At 40.5% G+C, this 26271-nt stretch overlaps 1 protein-coding gene and 1 long non-coding RNA gene across 2 annotated transcripts in view; one reads left to right on the top strand and one right to left on the bottom strand.

Moving 5' to 3' along the window:
- The window catches only part of POU2F1 (POU class 2 homeobox 1), a 205293-nt gene that overhangs the window by 54759 nt on the left and 124263 nt on the right, over nucleotides 1-26271 (top strand). The window lies entirely within an intron of this gene.
- LOC133040455 (uncharacterized) overlaps nucleotides 7590-26271 on the bottom strand; it is a 46920-nt gene continuing 28238 nt past the window's right edge. The window contains exon 3 of the long non-coding RNA XR_009688964.1: nucleotides 7590-7953. This is a non-coding gene — a long non-coding RNA (uncharacterized LOC133040455). The remainder of the gene's footprint in view (nucleotides 7954-26271) is intronic.

The raw sequence follows: 26271 nt of genomic DNA on the forward strand, positions 1-26271 counted from the left end.
ATTAGGGATTTAGAAATATCATCAGAGAATAAATTATTGAGCTTCACAAAGGTATAAAAATCATAGTTAAAAATAGGTATTTAATTTTTTGTCTTACTAACATCTCTTAAATAAGAGAATCAGAAGCACATTGTTCATGACTTATCTCTATATAAAATAAGGAAGGTAGTAATCATAAATCCAACTCCTGATTTATTCTGAATGACCACCAGCTGCAAACTAAGTATGATTTTTTACTCTAGCTAGGATTTCTTGTTCCTAATCATAGCCAAGCAGTAATAAAGTTGATATCTTCCTTTATTTCGTTATTCACATTATATTACTCTATGCAGATTTTTTTTTTTTTGCCAAGTCATGCAGGCTTGTGGGGTCTTAGTTCTCCAGCCAGATAAGGGGTCAAACCTGGGCCCCCACAGTGAGAGTGCTGAGTTCTAACCACTGGACCACAAGGAAATTCCTTACTCAGGATTTTAAAAATATGTTTGGGTAGAGAATGAAGCTATCAAAAATCCACGTGGCTGTAAAAATAATGGTAATACTCAGTTTGGTTATTTTTGATAGTTTCTTTGCTTAGTTTCTTTCCTTTGCATTAGATCTTTGCATATTGCCTAAATTTACCCTTTTTGGTTCATTTCTGTAGGAGTTGCAGGGATATTAAAGAAGCAGTTTTGATTTTAAATAAGAGGTTACCTATTCCTATTGTTTCATTGGCCTTGCGTTTAGGTAAGTTGCTCTTTGGCGCTGTGCACTCTGCCTTATTAACCACGTGTCTGCCCCTGCTGCTGCTGCTGCTCGGCCCCTCGGTCGCCTCCCACTCTCTGCACTCCCTGCTCCGTAGCCCGCCAGGCCCTCTGTCCATGGGGCTTTCCAGGCAAGAACACTGGAGCGGGCTGTCATTTCCTGCTCCAGGGGATCTTCCCAACCAGGGATCGAACCCAGGTCTTCTGTGTCTCCTTCATTGGCAGGCGGGTTCTTTACCACTTTGAGCCACCTGGGAAGCCCCATAACATAATTTAGTACATTTGCTAATTAGTAGGCTTACTTCTCTGTGGACTCAACTGTGTTACCAAAACAGTTGGGAAATTAAAGTAATTAAGTTCTTAATTTTTCATAAGTTCAGTTGTCTGTCTAAACTATGAATTTGGTAAAATTATGCTTGCTTATAAATTCTTTTCTTGCAAGAAGTCATGTTCAGTTCAGTCGCTCAGTCGTGTCCGACTCTTTGTGGTCCCTTGGACTGCAGCATGCCAGGCCTCCCTTGTCCATCATCAACTCCCGGAGTTTACTCAGACTGATGTCCTTTGAGTTGGTGATGACATCCAACCATTTCATCCTCTGACGTCCCCTTCTCCCCCCACCTTCAACCTTTCCTAGCATCAGGGTCTTTTCAAGTGAGTCAGTTCTTCGCATCAAGTGGCCAAAGTATCGGAATTTCACCTTCAGCATCAGTCCTTCCAATGAATATTCAGGACTGATCTCCTTTAGGATGAACTGGTTGGATCTCCTTGCAGTCCAAGGGACTCTCAAGAATCTTCTCCAACACCACAGTTCAAAAGCATCAATTCTTCGGCGCTCAGCTTTCTTTATAGACCAACTGTCACATCCATACATGACCACTGGAAAAACCATAGCTTTGACTAGACAGACCTTTGTTGGCAAAGTAATGTCTCTGAAGTCATGTTACTTTTCATTAGTTGCTAATATCTTTGCTTAAGGAGAATATTAACAATCTTGTCACTTTCCTTTACAGTTCTTTCTTGTTTTCCATCTTTTTCTTTGCCTTTTAGAAGATGCTGTTTTTAGTCCCGAGATTTGCAACTGATGAATTCTAGGGCTAACCTTAGCCAAAAGAATATAATGATTATTGATGGTGGAAGAATTATATGATGAGATCAATAGTGTGTTCTCTTTCCCCTCCCTTGCCTCTTCCTTCCCCTCCCCTCCCCACTTTCCCCCTCCTCTCTCCTTCCTTTTCCTCCCCTTCCCTTTCCTTTTCTTTTCTTGTACATATTCTAAAAGGAAAGTAAGTTAGGTGGAATCCACCTAACAGAGAGGTGAAATTATTTTTGTAGTGAGCATAGAGGGATGATTAAATGATATTTTGTCATTCTCTCAGTGATTGTCTTGTTTTCTTCCCCACAAATTAGAGATTAAATTTTACTGTTTAGTAACTTTCCTTGATATGTCTGTAATAGTTGGACAGATTAAATCACACAAAAAAATCCGGTCTCATTGTTTTAGAGCTTCTGTTTCTTCTAGTCTGATTAACTTTTCTCTTTAGCATTTATTTTTATGTGTATTTAAAGGCATTATGGTTTTCCCCATTGGAGTGTATGCTACACAAGGGCACAGACGTTGACTTGTTCTCTATCCCCACCACCTGAATAGTGAACAGAGCACACAGCAGGTGCTCAGAAAACTTGGTGAGTAAATGTTTTCACATATATAGCTGTGTGTGCACATCCGAAGTCATTGGGGTTAGTTGTGCCTTTGTCTTGGACCTCATTTCAGATAATCACAAAAATCTTCATCCAAAAATAAGGAGAATAGACCCACATAAACTTGTGACTCTACTAAAGAGTGTGTGTGTGCCACTGACACGCTATTAACAGCAGATAGACATCATGAGAGAAGCAAAGGAGTAGGGTAGGGTATTGGACAAGTGAATTGTGTGAGGAAACATCATTAAATATTAGCCAGGAAAACTGAACCTGTGAACTGTGTTGCAGAGGAAACTGGCACATAGGGCGCATGAGGCTCAGGAGAGCAAGGATTGACCCCTTGAACGGTCTTCAGGTCGAGGGGAGAGGCCCCCGAGGAAGCCAGCATCACAGAGGGGCAGACAGCGGCCTGAGGGCCAGGCCTGCGGGGGCGTCTGCTTCTTGTCTTCTAGCCTCGTGGCCTTAGCATCCTAAACCCTGTTTGCCGCTGCGAGGACTGTAGTGGTGTTGTTACTGTTTTTACCAGCAGCCCCCAGCAACCTCAACTGCGGCTGCTCTTCCCTGGCAAGCAGGGAGCAGCTTGGTGAGGACAGACCATCTCTTACCAAAAGTGTTTTCTTACATCAGATACTTATTTTGCGGCTTATTTTAAAACTCTATCATAGAACTAAGGGTACATCATTGTGCCGTAATATTACAGTAGGCCACAGTGGCCATGAAATCTCTCTACCCAGTCTTTCTAAAATTGGAAGATGGGACTAAATGTTGTGATTCAGCTGTTCAGGTTTTCCATTCTCATTTTTTAAAGTGCTTGAGCTACCCTGGAGAAGGAAACGGCAACACACTCCTGCCTGGGAAATCCCCTGGACAGAGGATCCTAGTGGGCTACAGTCCATGGGGTCACAAAGAGTCAAACATGACCGAACACAAGCCTAACTCTGCAGGCAGAGTTACAGAATCTTTACATTTGAAGACTGCCTGGAAGAGTTTAGGTTAAGAAGCAAAGACATTTTAAAATACCTGCTTAGTGGCACTCTGTCCTAGTAATGGTGAATTTTAGATTCTGTCATTCTTCATCCCCCCATCCCCAACAGTGATGATTGATTAAACAGTAAATGAAAAATGTGGAACCCTGGTAATGACTGATTGATGGTTCTGTGAAATAGCATTTATGCCTTGACTACTTTCCATTCAGAGTTCCTGTATAAGAATACCTTTGTGTCCTGGAAGTGTTCAGGAAAAACTACTTTATATGGATCCTACTCAATCATTTACTTATCTTAGAATTTTTAACAGAGATGGTGGTTTGACTACATTATGCCCCAAAATAAGTAATATAGGAGCAAAATATTTAACTTCCATTAGAAGACTCTTCTTATATAGGAAGAACTCATTTTTTTTTTTAATGAAATCTTTTCCTATTGAAGCCATTGATGTACCTTGTGAGAGAAATTGTTCTGAAGTTCGTAATTAAAAGCAGCTAAATGTCCTCTCCACGCACATGAGTCTGAACTGTGAAATGTTTTTAAAAAGGACAGGAAGGATAGAAAGTGTTCAATTAAAAAATGAAATATTTTCAGTTCCATATTGTAATCAAGTGGAGGAGGGAACATTGTATAGAGAAAAAAGAAATGAAAAAGAAAGCTATATTGATGGCAGGGAGACAGTACAAAGCAAGAAAGGAAGGTTAGAAATAAGGGAAAACAAGAGAGGTTTTATTAAAGGGGTGAGCAGAAAATCGACCTGTAATGTTCTGCTGCTAAGAGCCTTGGAATAATTCACCAGTCTTTGAAATATTCCTATTTGATCATTAGTAATCTCTAGGTTATGAAATCCAGTGGGCATTTTTCCAGACCATTTCTTAATTGAGGTCTCAACAGCATTTGACATTCTTGTCCACTATCTCTCTCTAACCCTTCTGGAAGCTGTGAAATCATGCTATTTTGATTTTCTTCTCATTTCTCTAGTAGCTTCTGTTTTGTTACATTTTTGTCCTTAGACATTGGAGTTCATGAAGGCTCAGTCCTGGACACCTGTATGTTTTTTCTATAACCTAGCAAATGTATCCATCCTGTGGCTTCAGTTACCACTGAGTAATGCTACATGTCATTCTCTAGTGACCTGCACATCAGTGAATAGCGTTGCCTTACTCATTTAGATGTCCAGGTCAGAGACTTAGGAGTCGTTCCCAATACCCGCCTCAGCCTCACATCCCAAATCCTTACTACCACAGCCCGTTTTACGTTGTTTAGTGACTCCCAAGTCTGCCTGTTTCTCAGTCCATGTTCTCAGCTACCCTAGTCTTGTAGTCATCATCTCTGTCTTACAGCATAATAGTAGTCTTCCATAATCTTCCTTTCATTTATTCTCTACACTGAAACTAAGATGATCTTTTGAAAATATGAGTCCAGTCATATCATTCTGCTTAAAATTCTTTCCCACTGCTTTTAGAATAAAGACGAACATCCCACATGCCTACTTCTCCAGCCTTTCCTCTCTCCTCCTCCTCTTCACATGAGCCACCCAGTCCCTTTGTTCAGATTCTCACAGGTGCCAACCCCTGACCTTCCACATTTTGCTTTGCCTGGTCAATTCCCAGTCCATTCTTCAGATCTCAACACAAAGACAGTTTCCGTAGAAAAACTGCTGCTTGACATATGGTCTTATCGTAGTTTGTTCTTTTCTAGCATTTATCGTAATTTGTCATTATGTATCTCTATGATGAGACAGAAAAATCCCAAGAGGGATGAAACCTGGTCTGTTTCTCTCACTGCTGAACGCCTAGAATCCCCAGCACCTGGCGGTTAAATGTCTTGAGTCTCTCTTTTTCTGTAGACTCAAGGTATGCGTCGCTGGTCCATACATTTTACTTTGAAGAAATCTTATGACACTCTGTAATCTGTTTAGGACTCAAAGATGAGGATAATTGTGTTTTCTGTAATGTTTATCTGTTTTGTTTTCTATAATGTTTATCATTCAACACAGTATAGAAATAAAAGATCCAGGAAAAATCAGCTGTTTTCTGAACTGGAACTGAGTCCTTTCAGATTGCCTGGAAACACCATTTTTACCTGTCCCTGAATGTGTTTCCTCAAAGAAGACATGCTGACTTAGGGGTTTTGCTTTAATTCAGCAAACATTTGAGGGCGTATAATATGCCAGACACTTTGTAGACTTTAATTGACTACTCCCCCCTGCATTTATCTTTCTGTGATAATGGAAGTTAAAGTAATTTTAAACCTAGATTTGCTTTCCATGACCTCTGTTGCACATGGGTACATATTTGTGTGTTTGAGCCTTTCTTTAAACAAATCACTTTATAAATGAAGTGTTCACTTGAAAGATGTCATTTCTCTTGACTGTGATTAGTTAGACAAACTCTAATTTTTACATAATTATGCCTGTTAAAGGTATTCAAATGCCATTGGAAATAGATTTGTTCCCCTAAGTTCTGTTTCTTCCTGACAATACCAGTAGAATATTTCTGCAGATATTTGGTAGAGGGTTGTGGTATATAACAAATGTCATTCATGGATGAGACTTAGAAATAGGATTTTAAACAAGAAATTCAGTTCTTTGTTTTAAAAATATACTACAATTAATTTCTGCCCCAAGATGTTAGACCAAGAGCTGTTACAGTTTTCAAATTTAGGTTTATGTTGAGCCCATTTTTTCCCCCTTAGAGATCTTTCCCACCATGATAGACTATGTATCAGAATTAAGGGAGTAACTTGTGGCCTACCCTTGCAAACCAGATATTGGTTTATTGGATTATTTGAAATAGAAATATTGGATTATTAAGGAGCTTAACAGGGGAGTAGGGGAGAAATGTGGTTCTTGGTAGAGGGAACTACAGCATGAATGTTCCTAGGGAAACAGATGTTGAGAGTCAGGGGTGATGAATGGGATTAAGTGGAAGATTTAGCATGCATGTTTACTTGTCTAGAGTGACGAAAAGGTGGTGATTAGTGGAAACTGTGTTTGGAAATACAAGCTAAGAATTTTGACTTGATAAGATGATTTGTATTTCAAAATATAGTCTAAAAGTTTATAATGTGAGAAAAAATAAAACTTTGCTCTGGTCTTGTGAAAGTAAAAGTAGATGCTATAGGTAGCAAAGATGATGGTGTTAGAGCTTGATTTTTTTTTTTTTTTTAATGGCTTAATTTTGTTACTTACAGCTGTTTTTTAAGTTTTCTAACTAGTCTTCATCCAGAGAATTTAGGAAAGTAACTCTGAACACTTTGTATTTAGCAGACATGTTGTTATATTTCAAAACAGTTTCTCCTGTCAGTTCTTTGTGCCAGTGTCAGCCCAAATTACCTAAAGGTATGGAGAGCACTCTAACAGTAACTTCTAAAAAGCTAGTTGACGTTAGGTTTTTACATGACCCCTGCTCTGTTTTAAAGGTTTTAAAGGTGAGGGTCAAGGTGGGCCTCCAACCAGTTTTGCTTTGCTTTTAGGCTTTTGTGTCCCCTTTTCATTGAGATGGTTTCCTTTGCTTGTTCTTTCCAGTCTTAGGCTTTTATTTTTCCCAGCCCTAAATAAGCATGAAAGGGAAGATATTCCTTCTTTCTAACCCTTTTCCAGAAATTAATTGCGCTACAATCTTAGCTTCTTAGATTTCAAGCAGTCCTCACGCCAAAGGCATATGCGTGCTACTGTGCTAAGTCTTACAGTGATGAGGCGGGAGCATGCGGGGCTGCCTGCTGTCAGGTGCTGCTAGAGCGCCAGGTAATGCTAACGCAAATCATGTTATCAAAGTATCCATATAAACAGTGCCCCTGCTCCACCCTGCCAAGCTAAGTGCCCTAAATGCGTTAAGACCACATCCCCAGAGGAGGGTGAAGTGTCTAGGTTTCATTTGGCTCTGGTTTAGATGAAGAAATATAAATTATACAGTTCCCTAGAGGTCCATTTATAGACTGGTCTTATTCAAAACGTATGTCAAGTGTTGTATTTGGAAGTGCTATCCTGGTAGCAGAATGCCTAAGACCCTGACTGTCTACATGAAGAAAAGTGTACAAGTTTAAAGTAATGTGTTTGGGAGAAAATATTCCCGTTTACACATGTAGGGTGGCAAGCTCTTACCAGGAGAGAGAATTTTAAAATTACTGTTGTTTATTATTTGAAGATAGCAGACTGATGTGCTGCACCCGCAAGACTAGCTCTGACTTTTACAAGAAAGATTGTTAGAAACATAGAAAATATTTTTCTATCCTCGTGCCAAAGTGTCTGTATATATTGTATATAGGTTTGGACATGTTGCTTTAGGAAAGAAGAAAGTTCCAGAAGAGACATGATTAAAAACCAAAAAGACAAAATAATCAAAGCACTTCAAGCTGGATTATTATAAAACTTTAGGATGTTTTAGGCATCCATTCAACCAGGTAGTTACTGAGAAATCAGCATATTCTAGGCCATGTACTAGGCTCACAGAGTGCTCTTCGATGCTTCAGTCAGACTGGTCGGCGCAAACTGTATGTCTCTCTGGTGTGTTTTTCTTACCACTCTAATAGGAAAAACAAAAGAACAAGAAATTAAGGGGGAAAAAAAACCTTGAGATTGTATATGATCTGAGGTCATAAAACCTTGAATAGGTAGAGTAGATGCAGAGTTACTGATGAACATTTTGGAGGCCCGGCCTCAGGGGATGGTGATGGAGTTCTGAAGCCAGACTGCCTGTGTTTGAGTCCTGGGCTGTTTTGAGGATAATGTATCAAAGTGGTTAGAACAGTATTTAGCCACAGTAAAGGCTTAATAAATGGTAGCTATTGAGTTGAAGAATACTAGAACTTTGTAAAGACATAGAGAACTATATATTGGACAAATGAAAAATATTAAAGCACCCCCACAATTAACCAGCCTGTCGTTAGGCAAATTCCTGACGAACTAAAGATCAGATCCAGTGGAGAATGCCTTTTAGTAGCCTGTAAATATTCATGCTTTTTAGAATTCTGGGACATAATTGTGGTGCTTGAAGCTTATAAAAGGGGGATTTTAAGAGTTGTTTGAATAACAAAAGATTGGCCTGCTGAATGTGGAAGAGCATTCCAGGAATCAGGATTAGTTCCAGAGGACAGTTCACAAAAAAAGTGTTAAGTAAATTTGTGTGGGTCTAAAGCAGGTGTTCTCAAATGAGGGCGATTTTGCCTCTCAGGAGGCATTTGACCGCGCCTGGGAGAAGGGTGCTACAGGCGTCTTGTTAGAGACCTGGGACACTGCTAAACATCCCAGACTGCACAGTGCAGTGTCCACAGCAAAGAATTACCCAATCCCAAATGCCAGGAATGCTGAAGTTAAGAAAGAAGGGTCTAGTATGAGGTGTAATAAAGTGCCACTGGGTAATAGAAGCCTGCATTTTTAATATCTCCACCCCAGCCCCCAAGAAACAAATATGAATACAAATTTAGCTCAGGTTAATATCGCTCGCCATAATGCATACAAGCATCTTTAACAGACCACACTGCTTGTGCAGTGTTACCTTGTGCCCTGCACTCAGGAGCCTGAAATGACGCCATCTTTGCTGTAACATCCACACTGTATGTCTTACTCCCCTATCCTTTAGGGAGCGAATGTAATGCATGTTTGCTTAGATTAGAAATTGTGATGAAAACTGTTATCAAGAATCTTCTTTTCTAGGTATCTTTTTTTGTTGTCATACTCCCACCCCCGCAGGCACGCTTTTGTACACCAGGCAAGGTGATAGGTTAACAAAACAGCAAATAAGGAAGATTTATTTCGCTGGTTGAATAAAGAAAAGTTGAAGCTTGAAGATGTAGAGATCCATGGCATTTGTTTGTAGGACAGTTCCTGTCATCACTATGGGGTTTTATGGAATGTGATGTGGTTAGAAAGAGGGATAGAGGTGACGGTGTGTAAGTGGCGTGGAGGGCTGCCTGGCCTGTGTAGTCTTTCTGAAGTGAGGCAGTGTGTTGAAGAACACTGTGATCTGGAAGAAGATAGGGACCTTTCCTTTTCATTTCAGACCTATAAATTCAGCTACTTGCTGAACCTCTTGGAACCCATAGGCATGTCAAATTAAACATGCCCAAACTCGTTCCCTCTTCACTCCCACATTTTCCCTTCTTGTACTCATGTTTTCCTCCTCCTTAATACCATCACCTACATGCTCAGTCACTCAGACCAGAAGCTGGCAGTCATTCTGCTCATCTCCTTCACTCAGCTGAGCATATAAACTGGCACCAAGGCTGCTCCGAAATGTTCACGCTTGTTTCTTCTCCGTTCTCCCCGACTACTTTAGTTCTAACCCCCATTCCTGCCCTGAGTTCATGTAGTGGTTCAGTTTTCAGACTTGACACCCTGTTAACTTGTAGTCATATAGCTTCCAAAAAACTATCCAAAAAAAAGTTAAAAAAATAATTATGTTGCTCTTGCTTAAAACCCTTAAAACTTTAAGGTTAAAATTTAACTTATTTTAAGTTGAAGCTGAAATTTAAATATGAGGAACTTAATGTCCTTGCTTACCTCTCTAACTTTACCTCTAACTTTACCTTCCTTACCTCCTCACACATAGCATTTGCTGTTTCCTGAACTTGTGACTATCACACCACTTTCCCTGCTCATGTTCTATGTTTTCCTATACTTTCGTATCCCAGTACTCATTGTTTCACTTGTTCTACTCAGTAAATCCTGCTCTGACTTTCTCGTCTGATGGATGAGTTGTAGCTCTTCTTGGCCCCTTTAGCGTCTCAGGTAAGAGTTTAAATGCAGGACTTGCTTCAGAGATAAACTAGATAATAAAACTTAAGCTCCACTCTTTGCTGGTTAGGTCTCCTTGGGCGGTTAAATGTCTTTATATCGTTCAGTTTTCTTGTGTGTTAAATAGGAGTAATACTAGAACTTAGCTAATAGGCTTGCTCTTGTGAGAATAGTATATATCAAATACTTAGAATAGTCCTTGGCATATGTTAACACTTATTGAGCCTTAGCCTGTTGTTATAGTAATGTGTTCTCTTTCATAGCACATAGTATCAGGTACTGAATCACTCACTACTTACTCCCTCTTCCACTGTATTGTAAGCTTTTTGATGGAAGGAACTAAATTTTACTCAACTTAAATTTTATTCAAAAATATTTATTGGATATCCATTGGATCATAAATATTTGGCCAAATCTAAATTGCCCAACTTTTGTGAGGCCTCTGAGCCATATGAACAATTTATCTTCATAGAAAAAGTATTGTTTTAAAAAAGAGAAAGAAGAGTTTGTATTGAGCCCAGACTCTTTAATGATTCAACTTTCTACTTAACTGGTGTATGTCTTAAAGTTAATATCCAAGTTGTAATTAATGTTGGTATCTTTTATATTAACTGACAACCATTTGGATATTTCTAATCTGAAAACACCAGAGTATTTCACAGATTGGTCAATTATTTCAAATCACCGTGAGAGGTAGAAGCCCAGTGCTCTGGCTTCCACTGTTTTTGCTTTCTGTTAGACCATCTTGTATCTATGGCTTTCCGTTGTTATTTGACAGAATAATAATGATCAGGATTTAAAATATATTTCTTATTTATTTTTCAGGTATTTGAAAATACCATGGTATACTCACTTTGCCATTGCCACTGTCCAAAACTTAAAAACCTTTTCATGAGACTAAGATCTTGCACACTGTCCTGTGGGCAGTCCTTACCAGTCCGCATTCTGACTTGGCGGCACAGGCGGGAAACCCCGCTGCCGTGGAACATTGCTTGTGAAGAAGGGCATCTGTCAGCATGAGCTTATTTTTCTCTCTTAAAACAGACATTTTAATGAAAAAATGGGAAATAACATGGCGTTTCATCTTTAGCGTTAAGCTATAGAATCTTCTTCCATGCTACCGTGAACTCTAATACACATACAATGATAGGCTCTAATGTTATTCTTAGTATATTTCTTTCAGAATTTTGTTAATGCCTTTCACAATAAATAAATGGTTGTCAAATTGAATTGAACTCACTGAGTAGATGAGTTGCTTTGTTTTGCTTTATTTAGAAGTGGAAATTAAATTCTAAATCGATTGGCATCTGTGATGTTGGTTTAAGAGTTTGTGTCTTTATTCTGCCACTTTTATAGCATCTGAATTAGGACCGTTTGCTTAAATTCCTTTTTTCTCATCTATAAAATAAAGCAAAAGATAACTGCTGCAGAGAATGTTGTTAGGTTTAAATCAGATCATATTGAAGCCTACCTATCAGGGTATCTGGTACAAGAAAACTGTTCAGTAAATGTTCAACATACTGAAAACAAATAGTGCTTTAGGTGTGTCTTAAGGCTATTTTAATAGAGGCCTTATAGAATCACAAAATCATAAACATTACAGGGGAAATCAGAGTTCAAGCTCAGCCTTCCTTTAGGAATTTAATTTTTTGTCTAGCATCCCCATCAAGTATTCATTTCTCAGTGCCTACGCATAAGGCACTGTGGTAGATTTGAAGAAAGTTCTGAGTTGACCAAGGCACTGACGCCCTTCTAAGGGAGGAACAGGGAGCCCTGGCGTGCCGCCGTCCGCGGGGCCGCAGAGTCGGGCACGGCTGGGTGACTGAGCAGCAGCAACGCTCTGCTCAAGAAGGCTGTTGATGGCAGGCTTCACTGGCGAGGTGGTGGTGCAACTAGATCGCGAAGGGTGAGTAGAAAATGAATGCCTAGAGGAGTTTCTGACTGCAGGAGCAAGTGGAACAAAGGAGAGAAAATACACAGCCGTCTCAGAAAATGGGGAGTGTGAGTAATTCATTCTGCTGGAGTTAAGGAGAGTAGAGGAGCACGGAAAGGTCAGGTTGGAAGAGAAGGTTATGGCCGGACAGTGGGAGTCCTGGGTGCATTGCTGCGGTTGACTTCCTGGCACACGTCAGATGGAGTGTAATGAAAAAGTTTTAACTGTGAATTCTGTAATTGCAATCATTCCTTTTTTTTTTTAAAGTATATAATAATTTTAAAACAGTCCTTAATATTAACTTGAAATATGTCGCCTTGTAACTTTCATCTCTGTTCTAGTTCATTTTCTGTAGCCTAACAGAGGCAATCCCTTTCTTTTCCCTCACATCAAATGAGACACCTGTCAGTTTTACCTCTAAAACACATATTGAATTTGTCCCTGTATTTTCTATCCCGAGTTTAAGCTACCACCATCTAGATTAATGTGACACATGGCTCAGAATCAGCCAATAAGTTTCTATTCTTGCTGTCCTGTTAAGAGTAGTCTTCAAAACCTTTCGCAGATATCCATTCTTAAAAAATACAGATAGTATCCTGTAAACCGTGTCACTGTGCTTGACCTTTATCATCTTAGTGAAGCTAAGGAAACAGTCTGCTGATTGTTACTTTCCTGTTCTAGCCATGGCGAGAATCACTCAGGTAATGTCATTGTTGATGCATTACCGTGAGGTAGAGAGCACTGGAAATGTCTGTTAAAATCAGGGCAGAGGAGGAGACTTTAAACCACAGTGACGAGAGTGTGGAGTAAAGGCAGAGCTATGACAGAGGGGACACTGCGCCGTGTAAGAGGATGCGCTGTGCTCTAAGCACATCAGCTTACAGCACGTTTTGGTTTTTTTCTAGTTTAAACGTATTTATTTTTTGGCTCTGCTGGGTCTTCGTTGCTGCACGCGGGCTTTCTCTAGTTGCAGCAAGTGGGGGCGACTCTTTGTGGTGGACTGGCTCTGGTGCCTTCTCTTGTTGTGGAGCACAGACTCTTGGCACGTGGGCTGGCGGTTGCAGCTCATGGACTCTAGAACTCAGGCTCGGTAGTTGTGGCTCATGGGCTTAGCTGCTCGGTGGCATGTGGAATTCTTGCTGGACTAGAAATTGAATCCATGTCCCCTGCATTGGCAGATGGAGTTCTGATCCACTGTACCACCGAGGAAGTCCTAGAGCTTCTTTTTGAGGATTGAAATTGTTTAAAACTTACTCTCAAAGACTTCTGACACTATAATAGATTATTCAGAGAAATTCTACAAAAATCCTACAAACGCCTATAACATTCATATACATGTTTTCTGTGCAAGCCCAAGGATATGTGAGGGATTTCCACAGAATCCATGAAGAAGAAAATGTACGGTCACCAAGTTCACCCTGGGGCTGTCTTAAGGGCCTTTGTCCAAACCATCCTCCAGACCCTTGTGATTTAATGTCTATTCTAGACAGAAGACTAGACTTTTCAGGGTGGAGAAATGGAGCTGAGATCCCTGCATAAAGCTTGGAACCCTTACAAAAGGCCTACACCCTAAGCAACATTCAAAAAACTAAGACCATGGCATCTGGTCCCATCTCTTCTTGGCAAATAGAAGGGGAAAGGTGGAGGCAGTGACAGACTTTATTTTCTTGGGCTCCCAAATCACTACAGACAGTGACTGCAGCCTTGAAATTAAAAGATGCTTGCTCCTGGGAAGGAAAGTTATGAAAAACCTAGACAATGTATTAAAAACCAGAGACCTTAATTTGCTGACAAAGGTCTGTATAGTCAAAGCTATGGTTTTCTCAGTAGTCATGTACAGATGTGAGAATTGGATCATAAAAAAGGCCGAGCACTGAAAAATCAATGCTTTCAAATTGTGGTGCTAGAGAAGACTCTTGAGAGTCCCTTGGACTGCATGGAAATCAAGCCAATCAATCCTAAAGGAAATAAACCCCGAGTATTCATTGAAAGGTCTGATACTAAAGGTTAAGCTCCAATACTTTGGCCACCTGATGCGAAGAGCCGACTCATTGGAAAAGACCCTGATGCTGGGAAGGATTAAAGACAAAAGGAGAAGGAGACTGCAGAGAATGAGATGGTTAGATCACATCAGCGACTAAATGAATATGTGTTTGAGCGAACTCCGGGAGGTGGTGAAGGACAGAGGAGTCTGGCCTGCTGCAGTACTTGAGGTCACGAAAGGTCAGACGCGACTTAGAGACTGAGCAACAACAGTAACAACCATACTTGGCAAAAGGGTAGGCCAGGAGACTTTCACCCACCAGCAGAGTACTGCAGTGAAGGCTTGTCTCTCTTTACATCTAGGTACAAATCTTCCTTAACTCTTTTTAAATACAAATTTGAAGTTCGAATTTATACTACCTGTGTGATCTGGGAAACCCAAAGCCAAGAAATAAAAGTGCTCCCAAGGTATAAATGCCTCAGGTTGGGCAGAAGCAAATGTATGACCTTTCTGAAGGAATGTACATTCAACCCATGCTTTGGAGACTTCTCCAGATTAGTTTTCTTAATATGAGTCTATACCCCAAAATTATACGACATAGGAAGAGACAGGGCAACATCAGACTTGCAGCAAAACAACCAGCAACAGAAGTAAACTCCCTGCTGCCTCCCACAGTGTGAAGGAAGGTGATTGATTAAAATCAGGTTTACTATTTAAATTAATTTTTAAATGTTTTAGTAATAAGGGGATTGAAATCATGAGCAGGTAACCAGCTGTGAAAATTACTAAGCAGATTTGGCAAAGAGATAATCTCTAGAAAGAAAAAAATAAATGCAATGAACAAGTTAAATAGTAGATAAGGTACTTTTTGAAGAGTGAGTTAATGACAGATGTAAAGAAATTAAGCAGCTGAAGTAATGAAAGATATGAAAGAGAAGTTAAGAGATATGGAGAATAGAATGAGAAAGTTTAAACTGAATCTAATTGTAGTCAGGAAGCAACAGTTAGAACTGGACATGGAACAACAGACTGGTTCCAAATCAGGAAAGGAGTGCATCAAGGCTGTATATTGTCACCCTGCTTATTTAACTTCTATGCAGAGTACATCAGGAGTGACGCTGGGCTGGAGGAAGCACAAGCTGGAATCAAGATTGCTGGGAGAAATATCAATAACCTCAGATACACAGATGATACCACCCTTATGGAAGAAAGTGAAGAACTAAAGACCCCCTTGATGAAAGTGAAAAAGGAAAGTGAAAAAGTTGGCTTAAAACTCAACATTCAGAAAACTAAGATCATGGCATCTGGTCCCATCACTTCATGGCAAATAGATGAGGAAACAGTGGAAACAGTGTCAGACTTTATTTTTGGGGGACTCCAAAATCACTGCAGTTGGTGACTGCAGCCATGGAATTAAAAGATGCTTACTCCTTGGAAGGAAAGTTATGACCAACCTAGACAACATATTAAAAAGCAGAGACATTACTATGTCAACAAAGGTCCGTCTAGTCAAGGCCATGGTTTTTCCAGTAGTCATGCATGGATGTGAGAGTTGGACTATAAAGAAAGCTGAACGCCGAATAATTGATGCTTTTGAACTGTGGTGTTGAAGAAGACTCTTGAGAGTCCCTTGGACTGCAAGGAGATACAGCCAGTCCATCCTAAAGGAGATCAGTCCTGGGTGTTCATTGGAAGGACTGATGTTGAAGCTGAAACTCCAATACTTTGGCCACCTCATGTGGAGAGCTGACTCATTGGAAAAGACCCTGATGCTGGCAGGGATTGGGGGCTGGAGGAGAAGGGGACGACGGAGGATGAGATGGCAGGGTGGCATCACCGACTCGATGGACATGGGTTTGGATAGACTCTGGCAGTTGGTGATGGACAGGGAGGCCTGGCGTATTGCGGTTCATGGGGTCGCAAAGAGGCAGACACCGAGTGAGTAAACTGAGCTGAACTGAATTGTAGTTTCAGAGAGAACAGGGATAGTTCTCAACTGTTATCAATTCGAATACATACTGGATAGGAGTTTTCTGGAACTGATGAAAGGCATGAATTCTCAGCTTTAGGAAGTACAATAAAAGCCCAGGCAGGGTAGATAAAAATTCTGTACCTAGATATATCTTATAGTGAAACTGCAGGAAATCAACTCTAAAGAGAATATCTTAATAAAAGACAAGAAGAATAGATAACTGCTCATAAAAGTACCACATTTTCACAGTATTCAATAGCAACAAATGGAAGCCTGAAGAGAATGAAATTGTACGATGCTAAGGGAAAATGACTAGTAATCTTATTTTTACCTAGCTGAACTTTTATTCAAGAAAAAAAAAAAAAAGAAGAAATGACGTTTCTTGGGCAAATAAAAGCTCTAAATAAAATAAAAGTTGGCTACTGTCATACCTTCACTAAAGGGACTTTGAAAAGATGTACTTAAGAAGTGGAGAAGTTGAACTCAGAAGGAAAGACTGAGATGGAAGAGGAATGGTAAGCAAAGAAATCATTAACATGGGTAAATCTAAGTAAGACCTTGGTAAAGAGTAAATGCTTGACTAACAGATAAATGATTCATCTCTTTTCCTATAATAGTGTGCTTTCTTGTTCAACCATAGCAAATAGATGGGTTGACTTCTCATTCAGAATTTTGCAAAGAAAGGCTGGAATCTCAACAGGACTCCCAATATGATTAGTCTTTATTTTGCAAAGTTAAGAGGCATAGTCTGTCTCCAGGATGTGATTTAGAATGGCTGACTTTCTTGCAAGATTTGTGTCTATTTATAGGTTGTTACACAAATTTTAATTTAAGTATTAACTAGTCTTATCCTTGTTTACCAAGATCCTGAAAGTCAGTTTTGGTTTATAGTTTGAATCTGGAATTTCTGCTCAGAATGTCCCCAGATTTCACATCCATTAATTAAAAGATAGTTCTAAATTTATTGTTTCTGAGAACCCATGCTAATCTAGGGAAAACATAATAAATAAAGCAGTACTTGCTCCTCTCTATGGCCAAGAACATCACAAAGCAGAAGCTAGTCTCCTATATATTAAGGGTCCGAAACGCAGTACTTGGATGCAATCTCACAGACAACAGAATGATCTCTGTTCGTTTCCAAGGCAAACAATTCAGTATCACGGTAATCCAAGTCTATGCCCTGACCAGTAATGCTGAAAAAGGTGAAGTTGAACAGTTCTGTGAAGACCTTGTACAAGACTTTTTAGGACTATAACACCCAAAAAAGATGTCCTTTTCATTATAGGAGACTGGAACGCAAAAGCAGAAAGTCAAGAAACACCTGGAGTGACAGGCAAATTTCACCTTGGAGTACAGAATGAAGCAGAGCAAAGGCTGATAGAGTTTTGCCAAGAGAACGCACTGGTCATAGCAAACACCCTCTTCCAACAACATAAGAGATGACTCTAGACATGGACATCACCAGATGGTCAGTACCGAAATCAGACTGATTATATTTTTTGCAGCCAAAGATGGAGACGCTCTATACAGTCAGCAAAAACAAGACTGGGAGCTGACTGTGGCTCAGATCATGAACTCCGTATGCCAAATTCAGACTAAAATTGAAGAAAGTAGGGAAAACCACTAGACCATTCAAGTATGACCTAAATCAAATCCCTTACAATTACACAGTGGAAGTGAGAAATAGATTTAAGGGACTAGGTCTGATAGACAGAGTGCCTGATGAACTATAGTTGGAGGTTCATGACTTTGTACAGGAGGCAGGGATCAAGACCATCCACAAGAAAAAGAAATGCAAAAAAGGAAAATGGCTGTCTGAGGAGGCCTTACAAATAGCTGTGAAAAGAAGAGAAGTGAAAAGTAAAGGAGGAAAGGAAAGATATTCCCATTTGAGCAGAGTTCCAAAGAATAGCAAGGAGAGATAAGAAAGCCTTCCTCAGTGATCAGTGCAAAGAAATAGAGGAAAACAATAGATTGGGAAAGACTAGAGATCTCTTCAAGAAAATAAGAGATACCAAGGGAACATTTCATGCAAAGATGGGCTCAATAAAGGAGAGAAATGGTATGGACCGTACAGAAGCAGAAGATTTAAGAAGAGGTGGCAAGAAGAAGAACTATAAAAAAAAAAGATCTTCACGACTCAGAAATCACAATGGTGTGATCACTCACCTATAGCCAGATATCCTGGAGTGCAAAGTCAAGTGGGCCTTAGGAAGCATCACTACAAACAAAGCTAGTGGAGGTGATGGAATTCCAGTTGAGCTATTTCAAATCCCGAAAGATGATGCTGTGAAAGTGCTGCACTCAATATGCCACCAAATTTGGAAAATTCAGCAGTGGCCACAGGACTGGAAAAGGTCCATTTTCATTCCTATCCCAAAGAAAGGTAATGTCGAAGAATGCTCAAACTACCACATAATTGCACTCATCTCACACGCTAGTAAAGTAATGCTCAAAATTCTCCAAGCCAGGCTTCAACAATACACGGGATGTAAACTTCGAGATGTTCAAGCTGGTTTTAGAAAAGGCAGAGGAACCAGAGATCAAATTGCCAACATCCGCTGGATCATCGAAAAAACGAGAGTTCCAGAAAAACATCTCTTTCTGCTTTACTGACTATGCCAAAGCCTTTGACTGTGTGGATCACAATAAACTGGAAAATTCTTCAAGAGATGGGAATACCAGACCACCTGACCTGCCTCTTGAGAAACCTGTATGCAGGTCAGGAAGCCACAGTTAGAACTGGACATGGAACAACAGACTGGTTCCCAACAGGAAAAGGAGCATGTCAAGGCTGTATATTGTCACCCTGCTTATTTAACTCATATGTGGAGTACATCATGAGAAACACTGGGCTGGAGGAAGCACAAGCTGGAATCAAGATTGCCGGGAGAAATACCAATAACCTCAGATATGCAGATGACACCACCTTTATGGCAGAAAGTGAAGAAGAACTAAAGAGCCTCTTGATGAATGTGAAAGAGGAGAGTGGAAAAGTTGGCTTAAAGCTGAACATTCAGAAAACCAAGATCATGGCATCTAGTCCCATCAGTTCATGGGAAATAGATAGGGAAACAGTGACTGACTTTATTTTGGGGGGCTCCAAAATCACTGCAGATGGTGACTGCAGCCATGAAATTAAAAGACGCTTACTCCTTGGAAGGGAAGTTATGACCAACCTAGACAGCATGTTAAAAAGCAGAGACATTACTTTACCAATATAAGTCTGCCTAGTCAAGGCTATGGTTTTTCCAGTAGTCATATATGAATGTGAGAGTTGGAGTATAAAGAAAGTTGAGCACCAAAGCAGTGATGCTTTTGAACTGTGGTTTTCGCGAATACTCTTGAGAGTCCCTTGAACTGCAAGGAGATTCAACCAGTCCATCCTAAAGGAGATTAGTCCTGAGAGTGTTCATTGAAAGGACTGATGTTGAAGCTGAAACTCCAATACTTTGGGTCACCTAATATGAAGAGCTGACTCATTTGAAAAGACCTTGATGCTGGGAAAGATTGCAGGTGGGAAGAGAAGGGGACGACAGAGAATGAGATGGTTGGATGGCATCACCGACTCAGTGCACATGAATTTGGGTGAACTCCAGGAGTCGGTGATGGACTGGGAGGCCTGTCGTGCTGCAGTCCATGGGGTTGCAAAGAGTCAGACACGACTGAGCGGCTGAACTGAATTTTACTGAGTCTCCTATATGGCCCTGACTTTTAAAAAGAAATATTCGGTAAACAGAATATTTTTTAACTGTTGTATTTCAGATTTGCTATCAGGAGTATACTTTCAGTAGGGGTTTGTTAGGAGGGCTGCTTTTATTCAAAATCAGTGAATGACTTCTCTGAACACATATTCTGTCTTTTTCAGAAATACTTTCTTTCAAGGAGTTTGTTTTATTATGGACTTAAGCTGCTATCCCTGATCTGATACATACTGACTTCCTAGTTTCCATTCATTCCCTGGAGAAATACTTTTCTGAGTACCGTTCACACTCTATTATGCACTAAGGTTGCTGTTGTGAATAAGACAGACTGAAAAAAATACCAGTGCCCAGAAAGCTTGCCTTTTTTTGTTAATTGTTCAGTTGCTCAGTTGTGTCCAATTCTGTCAACCCATGGACTGCAGCACTCCAAGCTTCCCTGTCCATCACCAACTCCTGGAACTTGCTCAAACTCATGTCCATTGAGTCAGTGACGCCATCCAACCATCTCATCCTCTGTTGCCCCCTTTTCCTTTTGCCTTCAATCTTTCCCAGCATCGGGGTGCTTTCTGATGAATCAGCTCTTCACAGCAGGTGGCCAAAGTATTGGAGCTTCAGCATCAGTCCTTTTGAAAAGACTATTCAGGGTTGATTTCTTTTAGGGTTGATTGGTTTGATCTCCTCGCAGCCCAGGGGACTCTCAAGAGTCTTCACCAGCACCCTGATTTTAAAGCATCAATTCTTCGCCACTCAGCCTTCTTTATGGTCCACCTCTCACATCTATGCATGACTACTGGAAAAACCATAGCTTTGACTATACTGACTTTTGTCAGCAAAGTGAGGTCTCTGCTTTTTATTACATTGTCTAGGTTTGTCATAGCTTTTCTTCCAAGGAGCAGGCATCTTTTAATTTCATTCTGGCAGTCACTGTCCACAGTGATTTTGAAACCCAGGAAAACAAAATCTGCCACTGTTTCCACTTCTCCATCCATTTGCCATGAAGTGATGGGACTGGACGCCATGATCTTCATTTTTTGAATGTTGATTTTTAAGCCAGCTTTTAGTTCCTCTCTACTTTATGCCTTTAGAGTGATATCATCTGCACATCTGAGGAATCTTGATTCCAGCTTTTATTCATCCAGCCCACATTTCACATTATGTACTCTGCATGTAAGTTAAATAAGCAGGGTGACAATACACAGTGGTGTTGTGCTCCTTTCCCAGTTTGGAACCAGTCTGTTGTTCCATGTTCAGTTCAAACTGTTGCTTCTTGACCTACATGCAAGTTTCCCAGGAGGCAGGTAAGGTATTCCCATCTCTTTAAGTATTGTCCGCAGTTTGTTGTTATCCCTACAGTCAAAGGCTTTAGCATAGTCAGTGAAACAGAAGTAGTTGTTTTTCTGGAACTCCGTTGCTTTCTCTGTGGTCTAACGAATGTTGGCAGTTTAGTCTCTGGCTCCTCTCCCTTTTCTAAACCCAGCCTGTACATCTGGAAGTTCTTGGTTCATGTATTGCTGAAGCCTAGCTGGAAGGATTTTGAGTATTACCTTTCTAGCATGTGAAATGAGTGTGATTATATGGTAGTTTGCACATTCTTTGACACTGCCCTTCTTTGGAATTGGAATGAAAACTGACCTTTTCCAGTCCTTTGGCAACTACTGAGTTTTCCAAATTTGCTGGCATAGTGCAGCACTTTAACAGCATCATCCTATTTTAGAATTTTAAATAGCTTCATCTGGAATTCCATCACCCCCACTAGCTTTGTTCCTACTAATGCTTCCTAAGGCCCACTTGGCTTCACACTCCAGGATATCTGGCTCTCAGGTGAGTGATCACACCATTGTGGTTATCCAGTTCATTAAGAACTTTTCTGTTTAGTTCTTCTGTGTATTCTTGCCATCTCTTCTTAATCACTTCTGTTTCCGTTAGGTCCATACCATTTCTGTGCTTTATTGTGCCCATCTTTGCATGAAATGTGCCCTCGCCTTTTAATGGAATAAGTTAAAATTATGAGAGCATAGAACAAAATGGCTTGACATGATAGTCATGGACTGGTACAGGGAAGGAGAAATATTCTTTAAATTGCATGGTCTGGGAAGGCTTCTTTGAGGATATGACTTTTAGTCCAAGACTGGAATAGCAAAGAAAAAGAAGCTACCTGGGCAGAAGCATCCTAGACTGAAGGAAAAGACATCGCAAAGGCTATAAGGCTGATGACCTTGGTATATATCCCTGTGCTGCTATATGCACTTTTTTAATTTTAATTTGTTTATAGCCATGACACATTGCAAGATATTTATTCCTATCAGGTCTTGAACCCATGGTCTCGGTTGTGAAAGTGCCAAGTCCTAACCATTAGACTGTCATGGAATTCTCAGTATATGCACTTCCTCAGTTATGAATGTGCCAAGTCCTAACCTTGAGACTGTCATTGATTCCCAGTGTACGCACTTCAGTTCAGTCATTCAGCCATGTCCAACTCTTTGCAACCCCATGGACTGCAGCACACCGGGCTTCCCTGTCCATCACCAACTCCCAGAGCTTGCTCAACCTCTTGTTCATTAAGTCAGTGATGCCATCCAACCATCTCATCCTCTGTCGTCCCCTTCTCCTGCTTGCAATTTTTTCCATCATCAGGGTCTTTTCCAATGAGTCAGCTCTTCACATCAGGTGGCCAAAGTATTGGAGTTTCAGCTTCAACATCAGTCCTTCCAATGAACATTCAGGACTGATTTCGTTTACAATTGACTGGTTTGATCTTGCAGTCCAAGGGACTCTCAAGAGTCTTCTCCAACACCACAGTTCAAAAGCATCAATTCTTCGGCACTCAGCTTTGTTTATAGTCCAACTCTCACATCCATACGTGACTACTGGAAAAAGCATAGCTTTGAATAGACGGACCTTTGTTGGCAAAGTAATGCTGTCTAGGTTGGTCATAACTTTTCTTTCAAGGAGCAAGTGTGTTTTAATTTCATGGCTGAGTCACCGTCTTCAGTGATTTTGGAGCCCGGAAATATAAAGTCTGTCACTGTTTCCATTGTTTCTCCACCTATTTGCCATGAAGTGATGTGGCACTGGATGCCATGATCTCAGTTTTCTGAATGTTGAGCTTTAAGCCAACTTTTTCACTCTCCTGTTTCATTTTCATCAAGAGGCTCTTTGGTTCTTCTTCACTCTCTGCCTCTTCACTTCTGCTCTTTAGTTCCTCTTCACTAAGGGTGGTGACATCTGTGTGTCTGAGGTTATTGATACTTGTCCCGTCAGTGTTCAGTCCAGCTTGTGCTTCATACAGCCAGGCATTTTGCATGATGTATTCTGCATGTAAGTTAAATAAGCACGGTGATGTTATACATCCTTGATGTACTCCTTTCCCGATTGGAAACCAGTCCGCTGTTCCATGTCCGGTTCTAACTGTTGTTTCTTGACCTGCATATGGGTTTCTCAGGAGGCAAGTAAGGTGGTCTGCTATTCTTATGTCTCGAAGAATTTTCCAGTTTGTTGTGATCCACACAGTCAAAGGCTTTGGCGTAGTCAATAAAACAGATGTAGATGTTTTTCTGGATTTCTCTTTCTTTTTCTATGATCCACCAGATATTGACAATTTGATCTCTGGTTCCTCTGCCTTTTCTAAATCCACCTTGAACATCTGGAAGTTCATGGTTCACATACTATTGAAGCTTGGAGAATTTTGAGCATTACTTTGCTAGCATGTGAGATGGGTACAATTGTGTGGTAGTTCAAGCATTCTTTGGCGTTGCCCTTCTTTGGGACTGGAATGAAAACTGACCTTTTCCAGTCCTCTGGACGCTGCTGAGTTTTCCAAATTTGCTGACATATTGAGTTCAGCACTTTCACAGCATCATCTTTTAGGATTTGAAATAGATCAGCTGGAATTCCATTACCTCCACTAGCTTTGTTCGTAGTGATGCTTCCTAAGGCCCACTTGACTGTGCATTCCAGGATGCCTGTCTCTAGGTGAGTGATCACACCAGTATTGTTATCTAGGTCATGAAGGTCTTTTTTATCTCGTTCTTCTGTGTATTCGTGCCACCTCTTAATAACTTCTGCTTCTGTTAGGTCCATACCATTCTGTCCTTTATTGTGCCCATCTTTGCATGAAATATGCCCTTAGTATCTCTATAATTTTCCTGAAGAGATCTCTATTCTTTCCCATTCTGTTGTTTTCCTCTATTTCTTTGCACTGATCGCTGAGGAAGCCTTCTTATGTCTTCTTGGGCTTCTTTAGAACTCTGCCTTCAGATGGGTGTATCTTTCCTTTTCTCCTTTTTCTTTTGCTTCTCTCCTTTTCTCAAATATTTGTAAGGCCTCCTCAGACAACCAGTTTGCCTTTTTGCATTTCTTTTTCTTGGGGATGGTTTAGATCACTGCCTCTTGTATTATGTTACAAACCTCTGTCCATAGTTCTTCAGGCACTCTATCTATCAGATCTAAACCCTTGAATCCGTTTTCACTTCCACTGTATAATCATAAGGGATTTTATTTAGGTCATACCTGAATGGTCTAGTGGTTTTCCCAACTTTGTTCAATTTTCGTCTGAATTTGGCAATATGGAGTTCATGATCTGAGCCACAGTCAGCTTCTGATCTTATTTTTGCTGACTTTATAGAGGTTCTGCATCTTTAGCTGCAAAGAATATAATCAGTCTGATTTCGGTACTGACCATCTGGTGATGTCCATGTCTAGAGTCATCTCTTGTGTTGTTGGAAGAGGGTTTTGGCTATGACCAGTGCGTTCTCTTGGCAGAACTCTGTTAGCTTATGCCCTGCTTCATTTTGTACTCCAAGGCCAAATTTGCCTGTTACTCCAGGTATCTCTTTACTTCCTACTTTTGCATTCCAGTCCCCTATGATGAAAAGGACACGTTTTTTGGGTGTTAGTTCTAGAAAGTCTTGTAGGTCTTCATAGAACCATTCAATTTCAGCATCTTCAGCGTTACTGGTTGGGGCATAGACATGGATTACTGTGATATTGAGTGATTTGCATTGGAAACAAACAGATCGTTCTGTTGGTTTTGAGATTACACCCAAGTACTGCATATCGGACTCTTTTGTTGACTATGAGGGCTACTCCATTTCATCTAAGGGATTCTTGCTCACAGTAGTAGATATAATGGTCATTTGAATTTAATTCACCCATTCCAGTCCATTTTAGTTCACTGATTCCTAAAATACTGGTTCACTCTTGCCATCTCCTGTTTGACCACTTCTGATTTACCTTGATTCATGGACCTGACATTCCAGGTTCCTATACAATATTGCTCTTTACAGCATCGGACTTTACTTCCATCACCAGTCACATCCACAACTGGGTGTTGTTTTCACTGTGGCTCTGTCTCTTCATTCTTTCTGGAGTTATTTCTCTGCTCTTCCCCAGTAGCATATTGGGCACCTATCGACCTGGGGAGTTCATCTTTCAGTGACCTGTCTTTTGCCTTTTCATACTGTTCGTGGGGCGCTCCAGGCAGGAATGCTGAAGTGGTACTGAATACTGAAGAGCGCTGAGCCAGACCTGTGGTTGAATCCCCTGCGGAGGTACGAACGGCCTGGGTGCAGCTCCCGGATCCCACAGCCTGAGGCATGAGCCCTGTTGGAGCAGGTGTGCATTTAGAGAGTTTATGTGGTGGGTTAACATGGCCTTACATTTTGAGGAAATTTATTTTAATGTTATGATGCTGTGAAAAGCACACCAGATTGTCATAGCTTGAATTTCTTTTACTGACTTGGATAAGGTAAATTACCCTGATTTTTGCCCTATCCTGTATTCAGCCTGTGAAACTAAACATTTTTGACTTACAAATCTAGATTTTTCGTATAGGAGACAAGTGGTTGGTTGTTGTCTGTCGCTCAGTCGTGTTTGACTCTTTGTGACCCCATGGACTAGAGCATACCAGCTTTCCCTGGCCTTCATTTCCTGGAGCTTGTTCAGACATCTGTTGAGTCGGTGATGCCATCCAACCATCTCATCCTCTGTGGTCCCCTTCTCCTCCTGCCTTCAGTGTTTCCAAGCATCAGGGTCTTTTGTAATGAGTAAGCTCTTCGCATCAGGTGGCCAAAGTATTGGAGTTTTAGCTTCATTATCAATCCTTCCAATGAATATTCTGGATTGATTTCCTTTAGGATTGACTGGTCTCATCTCCTTGTAGTCCAAGAGACTCTCAAGAGTCTTCTTCAACACCACAGTTCAGAAGCATCAATTCTTTGGTGCTCAATTTCCTTTGTAGTCCAACTCTCACATCCATACATGACCACTGGAAAAACCATATCTTTGACTATTCAGATCTTGGTTGGCAAAGTGATCTCTCTGCTTTTTAATAGACTCTCTAGATTTGTCATAACTTTTCTTCCAAGGAGCGTCTTTTAATTTCAAGGCTGCAGTCACCATTGGCAGTGATTTTGAAGCCCAAGGAAATAAAGTCTGTTACTTTTTATGCTGTTTATTCATCTATTTGCCAAGAAGTGATGGGACCAGATGCCATTATCCTAGTTTTTTGAATGTTG

This window comes from Dama dama, chromosome 20, assembly GCF_033118175.1.
Source record: "Dama dama isolate Ldn47 chromosome 20, ASM3311817v1, whole genome shotgun sequence".
Lineage (NCBI taxonomy): Eukaryota > Metazoa > Chordata > Mammalia > Artiodactyla > Cervidae > Dama > Dama dama.